The 13,300-nt window shown below is 38.7% G+C and overlaps 1 protein-coding gene across 1 annotated transcript in view; it reads left to right on the top strand.

The window, feature by feature from the left end:
• The window catches only part of LOC124358546, a 67,977-nt gene that overhangs the window by 34,539 nt on the left and 20,138 nt on the right, over window positions 1–13,300 (top strand). The gene's annotated exons all lie outside the window — the stretch shown is intronic.

The following is a 13,300-nucleotide window of genomic DNA, read 5'->3' as shown; positions in this document are numbered from 1 at the left end:
ATTTTCTGGAATAATAAAACTGGAAAATAATTCACATGGGCTGTAAATAGTATAATCACATTATTAACTGGCCAGGTGAAACAGACATTTTACATAACAGAAAACACAATAAAACCTATTAACAATGGAACCGTACTTTTTGCTGGCCATTGTGAAAACTACGATCATAGTATTGGCATACTAACAATTGATTTCAATTCTGCGTATCACAAAACACACTCTCTTCTGTTGCGCCGTAAAAATCGTACTCAAAACTGACGCCAGGCGTGTCATTTATAATAGCAGACTGCCACCGCGCAACTGTTCTGCGCATGTCAAGGTCGTTTCCCACCATGCTACACGGAAAACAAAACTTAGTTATTTCAACTTCAATTTGAAGTTTAGATCGTTAGATTATCTTGAATAGTTTTTAAGTAATAGGTGTTCAAAATCACGACATTCTTTTTCGGAGATATTCCATTTTGTGGGGATAGTTGCCTCAACGCCGTATCAAAAACAAACAGGTTGTCTCGATTATTACAGAGCATTAGGACGTGCCACATTCAAGCCTCAATTAATTTGAGGCATACAACTTAAAGTCTCGAAAATTTGGTCAAGAAATTGTTGGACACCATTCTTACCAAAATACATCCCTGAATATCTACAGGGTAACTCAGAAATGAATGAATTAATCGATCAGAGCACAAATAGAATGTCTGGAAAAGACTTACTTTACTTTCAATACCCTTATCGACCTTCTTTAGCTAATCCTGATTTTTAATTTTTATATAATTAAGTGAATTTTTAAGTTTCATAACCATTATCAACTCCCTCAGCTTTTATTATGCGTGTTTGAGATCCTATCTCATTATTAATGCAATAATTATCGAATTATAAGCTTATTTTACATTACTGAAAATGAAAACCACATTTTTTTCCCATTATGGTTAGATTTGTCATGCCATTTTAATCTAACAAATATCTTTTATAATATTGGATGGTTAGTAAATTAAAATTTACCATTAACTCCTCCCCAGCAACCCTCCCTCCCCACATAAATTAAACCTCTATTAAATTCTTCCAAAAATTTTCAACCCTTAATGCGTCTCGTAATAGTTCTATCTATCGTGTGTTTCACTTCTTTCATATTTACAATTTAAGTAATGATAATCTATCTTCTGCCAGAACACAATATTATATTTATTGAATAACAGATAACGATCGTAACAGTTCACCGTATAAACAATTAACATGACTGCCTAAAGCAAACTGTCAATGTAGAGGAATTAACGCGCAGGTTGGAGCTGGCGGAATTGAAGCTGACAGCGGCCCAGACCAATCCCCAGCTTAGTGTAATTGGCCGTGCTGCCGACATGTGGCGCTAGCGGCCCAGCTCACTGCTACAGATTATCCCGGCGCCTATTCTAATCACAGTTCTTATTTTTGGGCTTGCATTTTTATGTTATTCCGTCTACTAACGCAACTAGTGTAAAAATAATAATATTGATTACATTTACGTTTAGCTGCATTTACCAATTCCAATATTCTTGAATAATAATACTTAATTTGGGAGTACATAACTTCCTTTTAATAAAATTGAGGCGAAACGTTGAAACGGTATGGGTTTAGCGTATGACCTATTTGGATGTCCTTTGAACATTTTTACATGAAATAAACTGTCCTTATGAATCCAAATATATCCTGAATTTTAATAATGTCTATTAATGTGACTCTTCCCTGTTCAACTTCACTTTTCAAAATTGTAATGTATAGTTTCCTGTACTTAAATGGCTTTAATCCGTACTTGTACAAAGCATTATCTTGTTAACATATTTTATAGTTTTTGTTAAACAACTGTTGATCAAATATTTAAAATATTTAACAGTTTCAGCATTGGTTTTAACAGAAAGATTTATATGTTAGTTTTATAACTCTATCCTGTTAATAGTTTTATATATTTTATATTTATTTTAATATCATCCCCTCAAATTAATATATTCTAATCTGTAACCCAAACACACTATTCTGATTAAGCCGACATCAGTCTAAGGTCGCCTTTGCTGATATGTCACCGGCGTACATTATTCAATAAGACTATCGTCTGGTCTCGTCTGATTGGTCGTCTGATTGGACCAAAGTGCACCTTGTGTGTTAGTACAGGTCAAGCCAAGATATATAGGCAATGTTAAATTGCCAATTCAAGTTCTATACTGTTCTCTGTTTGGTTTAGACGTAATTGTAAATGTCCTCTGGGACTGGTTTGCTTTGTATACAATGTAACTATGGCAACTATTAATTAATGGAAAATTTTAAGTTTCTGCATTTAAGGATCTCTCAAGAACTGTTTTTGATACGATTTTTAATAAACCAGAAATTTACTGAAGCTTTCCACAATCCATATTTCCGTACCAATTAAATTTTAGGTGTCAAAATAAAGGAATATAATTACCACGAAATTAAATATGTTGTTTGCTTCTAAAATGTATACATTGCACGTAATACAATATTTGTTGTAAGTAGACAGTCATGATTTGATTTCAGTCGCGACGTTCTGATTTACATCGAAATTCTCGATACAAGATTGTGAATAAAGCAATTTGCCACGAATGAATCCTTGTGTTTTTCGTTACTGAATAAAATAACAAGTTCAGGAGTTCAGTGTATTGCCCATTTACGGTTAGTGCACTGCCATATATACAATATAATTTAATCGAAGCAATGTGTGTTTTTACTTTAAGATAGGTAACGTATAATTAATTGATTTGAACGTAAATCGTTATTTGTAAACTTTCATTAAAGAGGTAACACAAAACCTGGGAAAATTAATGTTTTCAGTTATTCTTTTCCAATCGTAACAAAGCCACTATTGTATGGAGTTAATGGTTACATCCCTTTCCCTTGAAACTTTTTTTCTCTTTCTCCGGTTTCCTGAACTTTTATATTGCGATTATAAAATGAGCTCAGTAGCGAATTTTTTAAATACTTTTATTTAGAAGTCTCTCTCGGAGTTTTATGTGATACCAACTATCATGCAACATTTCGAATGAAAATTTTCCATGTTGTCAAATTTGTATCTTACGCCTCGGATGTTTAGTACTTTGCAGTACACGAGTTGTACTTGATGACCATGCAATCGAATAAAAATATGACTGGTCGTTTCGTTTTTTATAAAAAAAATGGAAGGCTAATCTTTTAAGGCTTATTTTGCTCGTCCTTATAGCCCACTAGTCTGTGTGAGGACTTTATCTAAAAGATAAAAGGGAGAGTCCATCCAATCCAACGTCGATGGTACTGATAAAACAGGATTTGAACCAGCTATATCTCTTAATTTAGATCCAAAGTCCAACGTCTTCGAAGGCTTGAGTATTGGAATGGTAAAAATGGTAGGCATTGCTTTTAGACCACAGTACAGATTTTGTTTGTATTTTGTCAATTCGGGTGAAGTTACTATTTTTATTCTACGTGTGTGTATAATATGTACATCTTGATTCTCAAAATAAATTTTATCCATCTTGTTGGTAGCGATCCAAAAACACTCACTACTTGAAAGTAGAATTGAGATCTGCATTCAACAGTTGTCAAATGCCTACTGAATCAAAACAACTGTTACTGCTTCATAGTCACTCACAATAGACAACACTCCTGTATGCGTGGAAGTGTGCTCAGCAAATGTTATACAGGCCGAAGATGTCGCTTACTATAGTTATACATATACGACATAGCTCGTATGTCGAACACCATCTAACTCGTAAACACAAAGTAAAATTACACCCTTGGTCAAGCGAGGCCGCGGTGCGTACAGTGGCGCCGAGCTGGCAAGCGTCTAAACTTGGCACTTTATAAATAGCGGTGCCAATGTACTGCACCTCCCACACCAGTTTGGCAGGTGTTTGCGCTTTGAGATAAAGGAACTTACAGTTTTACCGTAAGAACTTACCAGCTGCTAATGTTATCCAGCGGTGCCAATGTACTGCACATTCCCACACTAGTTTGGCAAGTGTTTGCGCTTTAAGGTTAAAGGGCTTACAGTTTTACTGTAAAAAATTATCAGCTGCAAATGTTCTTCAGCGGTGCCAATGTACTGCACACTCCCACACTAGTTTGGCAGTGTTTGCGCTTTAAGGTTAAAGGGCTTACAGTTTTACTGTAAAAAATTATCAGCTGCAAATGTTCTTCAGCGGTGCCAATGTACTGCACACTCCCACACTAGTTTGGCAGTGTTTGCGCTTTAAGGTTAAAGGGCTTACAGTTTTATTGTAAAAAATTATCAGCTGCAAATGTTCTTCAGCGGTGCCAATGTACTGCACACTCCCACACTAGTTTGGCAGTGTTTGCGCTTTAAGGTTAAAGGGCTTACAGTTTTACTGTAAAAAATTATCAGCTGCAAATGTTCTTCAGCGGTGCCAATGTACTGCACACTCCCACACCAGTTTGGCAGTGTTTGCGCTTTAAGGTTAAAGGGCTTACAGTTTTACTGTAAAAAATTATCAGCTGCAAATGTTCTTCAGCGGTGCCAATGTACTGCAACTCCCACACCAGTTTGGCAATGTTTGCGCTTTAAGGTTAAAGGGCTTACAGTTTTACTGTAAAAAATTATCAGCTGCAAATGTTCTCCAGCGGTGCCAATGTACTGCACACTCCCACACCAGTTTGGCAGTGTTTGCGCTTTAAGGTTAAAGGGCTTACAGTTTTACTGTAAAAAAGTATCAGCTGCAAATGTTCTCCAGCGGTGCCAATGTACTGCACACTCCCACACTAGTTTGGCAAGTTTTTGCGCTTTAAGGTTAAAGGGCTTACAGTTTTACTGTAAGAACTTACCAGCTGCAAATGTTATCCAACGGTGCCAATGTACTGCACACTCCCACACTAGTTTAGCAAGTGTTTGCGCTTTAAGGTTAAAGGGCTTACAGTTTTACTGTAAGAACTTACCAGCTGCAAATGTTATCCAACGGTGCCAATGTACTGCACACTCCCACACTAGTTTAGCAAGTGTTTGCGCTTTAAGGTTAAAGGGCTTACAGTTTTACTGTAAGAACTTACCAGCTGCAAATGTTATCCAACGGTGCCAATGTACTGCACACTCCCACACTAGTTTGGCAAGTGTTTGCGCTTTAAGGTTAAAGGGCTTACAGTTTTACCGTAAAAAATTATCAGCTGCAAACGTTCTTCAGCGGTGCCAATGTACTGCACACTCCCACACTAGTTTGGCAGTGTTTGCGCTTTAAGGTAAAGGGACTTAGAGTTTCACCGTAAGAACTTACCAGCTGCAAATGTTTTCCGTTTAAATCTTCGAAACCATTTGATTCTTTAAAAATTTTTTTTTTGGAATATTATTGCCTATATTTGGATTATTTTTAGCAATAAATACAAAATTTGTCGTATTTATGAATGTTCTTCATATATATGTAATAGGATTCAGTAACAAGTCCACATAATGAATTTAAATGCCCATTTCACTTTTCTCAAGTAAAACAAAACAAAATCAAACATTCGTAGACTTGATGCGTACGAAGTGGAATAGAGTTTTTAATCTTAATTAGTTCTTCCATTTGTATGCGACTTGATTGCCGTTTTAAAACTCTGTATATGAATAAGACTATGTTGGAGGAAAATTGTTGTACCTGTACACATATTAGTGAACAAAAGGATACACAATAATATCCAGTACCAAAACAGTTATATATAAACCGTTGGTTATAAAACCAAATGTGCAATAGAAAAGTAAAAACAAGAGTACTTGCGAAATCGTGCCAAATCCTAATTACAATATAACGAAGCAGAGTTATCTAATTAGACGCATATTGTTTGAAAGGAAGAAAAAGAAACGAAATAATGAGGAATAAGAGTAATTTGATAAATTCCCAGCATCGAGTGTTGTAATGAAAAGCTGATTGTCTAAAATAAATGTTAGTTATCTACAGAAACAAAATTGAAAACAAATTCAGTATTCAAACTTAAATTTTAAAACCTTTTAAAATAATATAAGAGCCAGTACTTTAAATAGTGGATTGTAACATAAAAGTTTGCTCGGAGATCTCCTCCTTTGAATGTCCGTTTAAATTGTTTCACACGAATGGTCAAAAAGCTGTAGGTAAGTGATCAACTTTCTAGAAGCTAGTTCTTTCCGGTCTCGCGGGGCAACTTAAAGAAGTGTAGACTTGAGGGGGTTCAGTCAACGCCTTCGGTGTTTTGCGAAAGTTGGTTTTTGTTCCCTTTTCAGCGATTTATCAAGAAGGTTTCCACTTAAAAGTTTTGAATTTAATGCTTATATCTCGAGGGTGTCCTAAATTTAATTACTAATAAAAGTCAAATTGACTTATATAGTCCTAAATCTTACACATAGAAAAATAAAGATCTAAAACAATTCCATACAATATTCTCCTACTATTTTATTGACTTCTAAGAATCAGTTTACAGCGTTATCGTAAATAACAACAAACGTCTTATCGCTATGAAGATAACGGACTTGCAACTGGTAATCATTGCTTGGAACCCTAAATTCTTTATATAGAATGCAATTTTGTGCAAACGAGTTTATAATACTTGATATATCTCAGACGTTTGCGACGCTCTAATATCATATTCTGTTACGTAAAGGCACTACCCCAGCTGATGATGTTCATTCGACACATCAGTAATCTTCTAGCACTGATGGCGGAAGTCATTAGTGTCAGAACAATCTGACACAATAAATAATATAGTCATACAATTGTTGTACAACACTGTACAATTTTAGAATATGGAATAAATATTCAGTAACTGATATAACGTACGGGAACCAGAATGGTATATGCGTCAAATGTCACCTGGTATTAGCAAGTCGATTAATACGCAATCAGTAGAGAAGGCCGTGCCCCAAATACAGCGTCACAACTCTGGCACTGACTCAGTGGTATCACAAGTTGTGTCGTAGCCAATTATTACCAAGTCGATTAATAATCGATCAGTAGAGCTGGCTGTGCCTCACATACAGCGTCATAACCCTGTCACTGACCCAACGGTATCTCACTTCGCGTCTCATGTCAAGTATTAGCAAGTCGATTAATAATCGATCAGTAGAGCTGTCCGTGCCCCACATAATAATAATATTCTTTATTGCGTGAAACAATTAAAATATTGCATGGCATGCGTCAACATAACTATATAAAGTAAATAAGTACATCAGATAAATGATGTTGGTCAAGGTAAATACATACAAGAATTATATTACATTGCATGTATCAGAACCGGGGATTTCGTGGTTATTGTTAATTTCAAAAATTTTCATCCCAGCGGCCCATCATAAACTCATCAGTTGAGTAAAATGCCTTTGACATAAGAAAATGTTTTAGTCGAGTTTTGAATTGTTTTGTTTCATTTCACATACAGCGTCATAACCCTGGCAATGACCCAACGGTATCTCACGTCGCGTTTCATGTCAAGTATTAGCAAGTCGATTAATAATCGATCAGTAGAGCTGTCCGTGCCCCACATACAGCGTCATAACCCTGACACTGACCCAACGGTATCTCACATGCGTCACATGTCAAGTATTAGCAAGTCGATTAATAATCGATCAGTAGAGCTGGCTGTGCCTCACATACAGCGTCATAACCCTGGCACTGACCCAACGGTATCTCACGTGCGTCACATGTCAAGTATTAGCAAGTCGATTAATAATCGATCAGTAGAGCTGTCCGTGCCCCACATACAGCGTCATAACCCTGACACTGACCCAACGGTATCTCACGTGCGTCACATGTCAAGTATTAGCAAGTCGATTAATAATCGATCAGTAGAGCTGGCTGTGCCTCACATACAGCGTCATAACCCTGGCACTGACCCAACGGTATCTCACGTGCGTCACATGTCAAGTATTAGCAAGTCGATTAATAATCGATCAGTAGAGCTGGCTGTGCCTCACATACAGCGTCATAACCCTGGCAATGACCCAACGGTATCTCACGTCGCGTTTCATGTCAAGTATTAGCAAGTCGATTAATAATCGATCAGTAGAGCTGGCTGTGCCTCACATACAGCGTCATAACCCTGGCACTGACCCAACGGTATCTCACGTGCGTCACATGTCAAGTATTAGCAAGTCGATTAATACGCGATCAGTAGAGAAGGTCATGCCCCAAATACAGCGTCACAACTCTGGCACTGACTCAGTGGTATCACAAGTTGTGTCGTAGCCAATTATTAGCAAGTCGATTAATAATCGACCAGTAGAGCTGGCTGTGCCTCACATACAGCGTCATAACCCTGTCACTGACCCAACGGTATCTCACTTCGCGTCTCATGTCAAGTATTAGCAAGTCGATTAATAATCGATCAGTAGAGCTGTCCTTGCCCCACATACAGCGTCATAACCCTGGCACTGACCCAACGGTATCTCACGTGCGTCACATGTCAAGTATTAGCAAGTCGATTAATACGCGATCAGTAGAAGAGGTCATGCCCCAAATACAGCGTCACAATCATGGCACTGACCCTACGGTATCTCACGTCGCGTCGCATGTCACTTATTAGCAAGTCGATTAATACGCGATCAGTAGGGAAGGCCGTGCCCCAAATACAGCGTCACAACCCTGGCACAGGCTCAGTGGTATCTCATGATCCGGCGTTTGTCAATTATTAGCAAGTCGATTAATAAGCGATCAATAGAGCTGGACGTGCCCCACATACAGCGTCACAGCCCTGGCACTGACTCAGTGGTGTCACACGTCGCATCACATGTCAAATATTAGCAAGTCGAATAATAAGCGATCAATAGAGCTGGACGTGCCCCACATACAGCGTCACAACCCTCGCACTGACTCAATGGTGTCACACGTCGCATCACATGTCAAATATTAGTGTTAAATTACTAAACTTATAAAAATAAGAAATAAACTGTAATCTGCCATAACATTGAATTGTATTTTCAGAACCACATTTTTAAAACATAAACAAAAAAACATCTGATGGATTAAAAATTAATTATAAAAAGGCAAAATTAAATCAATCATATGTATCAATTCTCCCCCCCTAAACTTCACATTTCAATAGCTGGGTCAACATGCCTCCTCCAAAACACTTCCATCATCCATTTTAACTTTGTATAGTAGCGAACTGTTCTTTTTCCATAATTGTTCCAAAACTCCACTTGTATCTTGAGTTGGTGTAATCTCGAGCCTGTACTCTGTCTCCCACCTGAAATTGTCTGCGTACGATTCGTGTAACTTCTTGTGCATTTTTGCTATCTGGTAGTAATAGGCTCAAGTGAGTTCGAACACTTCTTCCAAACATTAAGTTGTATGAGTTTGAGCCAGTTGTGTTTGGAGATTGTCGAAGTTGCATCAAAAGCCTGTATAATTTTAGCTCAATCTTTCCCCCCTCATCTTCCATTGCCCACAGTGATTTTTTTACTGTTTGGACATAACGCTCAGCTTGTCCATTAGACGAAGGATGGTAGGGAGCTGTAGTTTTGTGTACAAAACCATTTAGCAGATAAGAACTGGGCGAAATATTGTAGATGTAAATTGGCTTCCATTGTCTGAAACTAAGACCAAAGGAAGGCCCGAATGTAGAAAAAACATTTTTCTTAGCTCCTTCAATACACCATTCTGCTGACGTGTTTTTAGTAGGGATTACTTCAACCCACTTGGTAAAGGCGTCCACAACAATGAAATACCACTGACCTTGTATCGGGCCAGCAAAATCTTTGTGTAATCTCTCCCATGGTCCTTGAGGGGTCACAGCCATGGATGATTCGGTTCTTTTGCAGGTTGATTTTGTTTTAGTCGACATTGTTTACATGTACGTACCATTTGCTCTATATCTCTGTCAATACTTTTCCACGTGCAAAAACTTCTAGCAAGGATTTTCATCTTCTCCATGCCTAGATGTCCAACATGTAGTTCATTTAAACACTGAGTGTTGTAAAGCTTCTGGAATCATTATCCTGTAGCCCTTGAATATGCAACCATTTTGTAGTGTTAGTTCGTTGTCGTGGAAACCAAAAGGTTCGACCGTCTCTCCTGTTTTCAAGGGCATGTAGTACTGGTTGTAAATATTTATCTTGAGCAGTTGTTCTGGATATAAGCATACTGTCAATCTGCAATGAATCAAGTTGATTAAGTTGAAAAAGGCTGCAATCGTCCACAAAGTTTGTAGTGCTATGTTCAGTAGGAAAACGAGACAAAAAGTCAAACGTTGGCATGGTCAGAGGTTCTTCTATATTCAATTGAGTAGTCAAAACCTGATAAAAAGTGTGCATAATTGAACAGTCTTGTAGCAGATATTGTTGGAAGGGTTTTGGTGGGACTGAATATATTGACACTAACCGGTTTATGGTCAGTCACTAAAATGAATTTTCGCCCGTAGCAGTAAGGGAAATAATTTCTTGAGTCCCCAGTAAATACCTGTTGCTTCCTTATCAATTTGACTGTATTTTTTGTTCACATTTGGTCAAAGTGCGTGAGGCAAAACTAATTGGCCTCTCACTTCCATCGCTTGTATCGATCGATGTGAAAGACAGGCTCCAAGGCCCACTGGAGACGCATCGGTTGCAAGCACTAATGGGAGTTCTGGATTGTAGTGGACAAGTACATTGTTACTGGTTATTTCCGACTTAACCTTCTGAAAGCTTTCTTCACATTTTGAAGTCCACATATAACGGTTGCCTTTCTTCAGTAAATTATTGAGTGGGGTGGAGGATTGTTGCTAAATCTTTGATGAACTTGTTGTAATAGTTTGCCAGACCGAGAAATGTTTCTAAGTTCATTATGTTTTCCGGTCTTTTGCTGTTCATGATAGACAAGACTTTGTCTTTGGTTTTGTGAAGTCCTTGAGCATCAATGACATGCCCAAGATATTGGATACTCGTTTGAAAAAACTTGCATTTATCTCGGTTCATCTTTAAGTTATTGTTTCTTAATCGTTCTAGAACTTTACGTAATCTAGCCAATAATTCTTCAGCTGTTTTACCCCTGAACGATTAATATCGTCAAAGAAACATTTGTACACCAGAAAGTCCCTGCAAGGTTTTGTCCATGAATTGTTGCCAGAGAGATGGTGCTACCTTTCACCCCAAAACATCAAACGATTTACTTTGTACATACCTTTATGGGTGCTGAGTGTCTGCATGTGTGCACTTTCTTCGTCCATTTTCATGTGGAGGTAAGCATTAGAAATATCCAAGGTACAAAAATAATTTTCCTCCGTTCATTTGAGAGAAGATTTTCTTCAATCCTGGGTAATGGATGGTTTTCGTCTTTGATCACTTTGTTTAAAGTCACTTTATAGTCAGCACAAAATCCGTGTTTGACCGTTCGCTTGACAACAGGTACGATGGTGTTTCCCCAGTCTGAATGATCTACTTTTGTTATGATTCCACATTCTTCTAGTCTCGTAAGTTCATTTTTCTAATTACTTTACTTCTTAGGGAAAACGGTACTTGTCTTGTGTTTTACAAATATTGGCGTCGCGCCATCAGTTAGTCTAAAATGTCCCAGATATTCAGGTATAACACCAATTTTTCCATCAAAATAAGTCACTAAAATTCACTTAACAAGCTTCCTAGATTTTGAAGTCTGACTCGTTGTAAGACTTTTAATCTCACCCCAATCTAATTTAACTTTCTCTCAACCAGTCCCTTCCGAATATGGCGTCAACGTTTTGATCAATTAGGTAAAGTTTTCCAACAAACTTCTGAGTCTTGTACGTGCATTTAACAAATGTTACTCCTTTCGGTTTTATGGTTTCTCCTGTATAAGTTCGAAGTTCAATGTTAGTAGAAAATATTTTCTGTGGGATGGCAAGCTTTTTAAAACTCGTTGTAAGACATTGTACTAAGAGCTGCACCAGTGTCTAATTTCCATGGGTAATGTCCTGCCTTCGATGTTGATGTTTAACCATAAAATTTGGTCATTATTTCTGTCACTAATTACATTAATCTCAACAAAAAAACATTCTGATGGATTAATTATAAAAGGCAAAATTAAATCAATCATATGTATCAATTAGTAAGTCGAATAATAAGCGATCAATAGAGCTGGACGTGCCCCACATACTGCGTCACAACCCTCGCACTGACTCAATGGTGTCACACGTCGCATCACATGTCAAATATTAGTAAGTCGATTAATAATCGATCAGTAGAGCTGGCCGTGCCCCACATACGGCGTCATGACCCAAGCACTGACTCAGTGGTGTCACACGTCGCATCACATGTCAAGTATTAGCAAGTCGATTAATACGCGATCAGTAGAGCTGGACGTGCCCCACATACAGCGTCATAACCCTGGCAATGACCCAACGGTATCTCACGTCGCGTCGCATGTCTAGTATTAGCAAGTCGATTAATACGCTATCAGTAGAGCTGGACGTGCCCCACATACAGCGTCATAACCCTGACACTGACCCAACGGTGTATCACGTCACGACGCATGTCGCTTATTAGCAAGTCGATTAATAATCGACCAGTAGGCTGTCCGTGCCCCACATACAGCGTCATAACCATGACACTGACCCAACGGTGTATCACGTCACGTCGCATGTCGCTTATTAGCAAGTCGATTAATAGTCGATCAGTAGAGCTAGCCGTGCCCCACATACAGCGTCATAACCCTGGCACTGACCCAACGGTATCCCACGTCGCGTCGCATGTCAAGTATTAGCAAGTCGATTAATAGTCGATTAGTAGAGCTAGCCGTGCCCCACATACAGCGTCATAACCCTGGCACTGACCCAACGGTATCTCACGTCGCGTCGCATGTCAAGTATTAGCAAGTCGATTAATAATCGATCAGTAGAGCTAGCCGTGCCCCACATACAGCGTCATAACCCTGGCAATGACCCAACGGTATCTCACGTCGCGTCGCATGTCAAGTATTAGCAAGTCGATTAATAATCGATCAGTAGAGCTAGCCGTGCCGCACATACAGCGTCATAACCCTGGCACTGACCCAACGGTATCCCACGTCGCGTCGCATGTCAAGTATTAGCAAGTCGATTAATAATCGATCAGTAGAGCTAGCCGTGCCCCACATACAGCGTCATAACCCTGGCACTGACCCAACGGTGTATCACGTCGCGTCGCATGTCACTTATTAGCAAATCGATTAATACGCGATCAGTAGAGCTAGCCGTGCCCCACATACAGCGTTACAACCCTGGCACTGACCCAACGGTATCTCACGTCGCGTCGCATGTCAATGTCCACCGTACGTGCCTTCACAGCACCATCTGCTCTTTGCATTATTAACTCTTCAATTTGCATGTTCCCTTCTGAATTTCAATGTACACATCTTCCTGTTAGAGGCTTAAATATTTATTGCCATACAAAATACAAAAATTG

The sequence above is a fragment of the Homalodisca vitripennis genome, chromosome 3 (assembly GCF_021130785.1).
Source record: "Homalodisca vitripennis isolate AUS2020 chromosome 3, UT_GWSS_2.1, whole genome shotgun sequence".
In the NCBI taxonomy this organism is placed as follows: Eukaryota; Metazoa; Arthropoda; class Insecta; order Hemiptera; family Cicadellidae; genus Homalodisca; species Homalodisca vitripennis.
The sequence above is the reverse complement of the archived record's forward strand: the minus strand, read 5'-3'. Positions and strand labels throughout refer to the sequence as shown.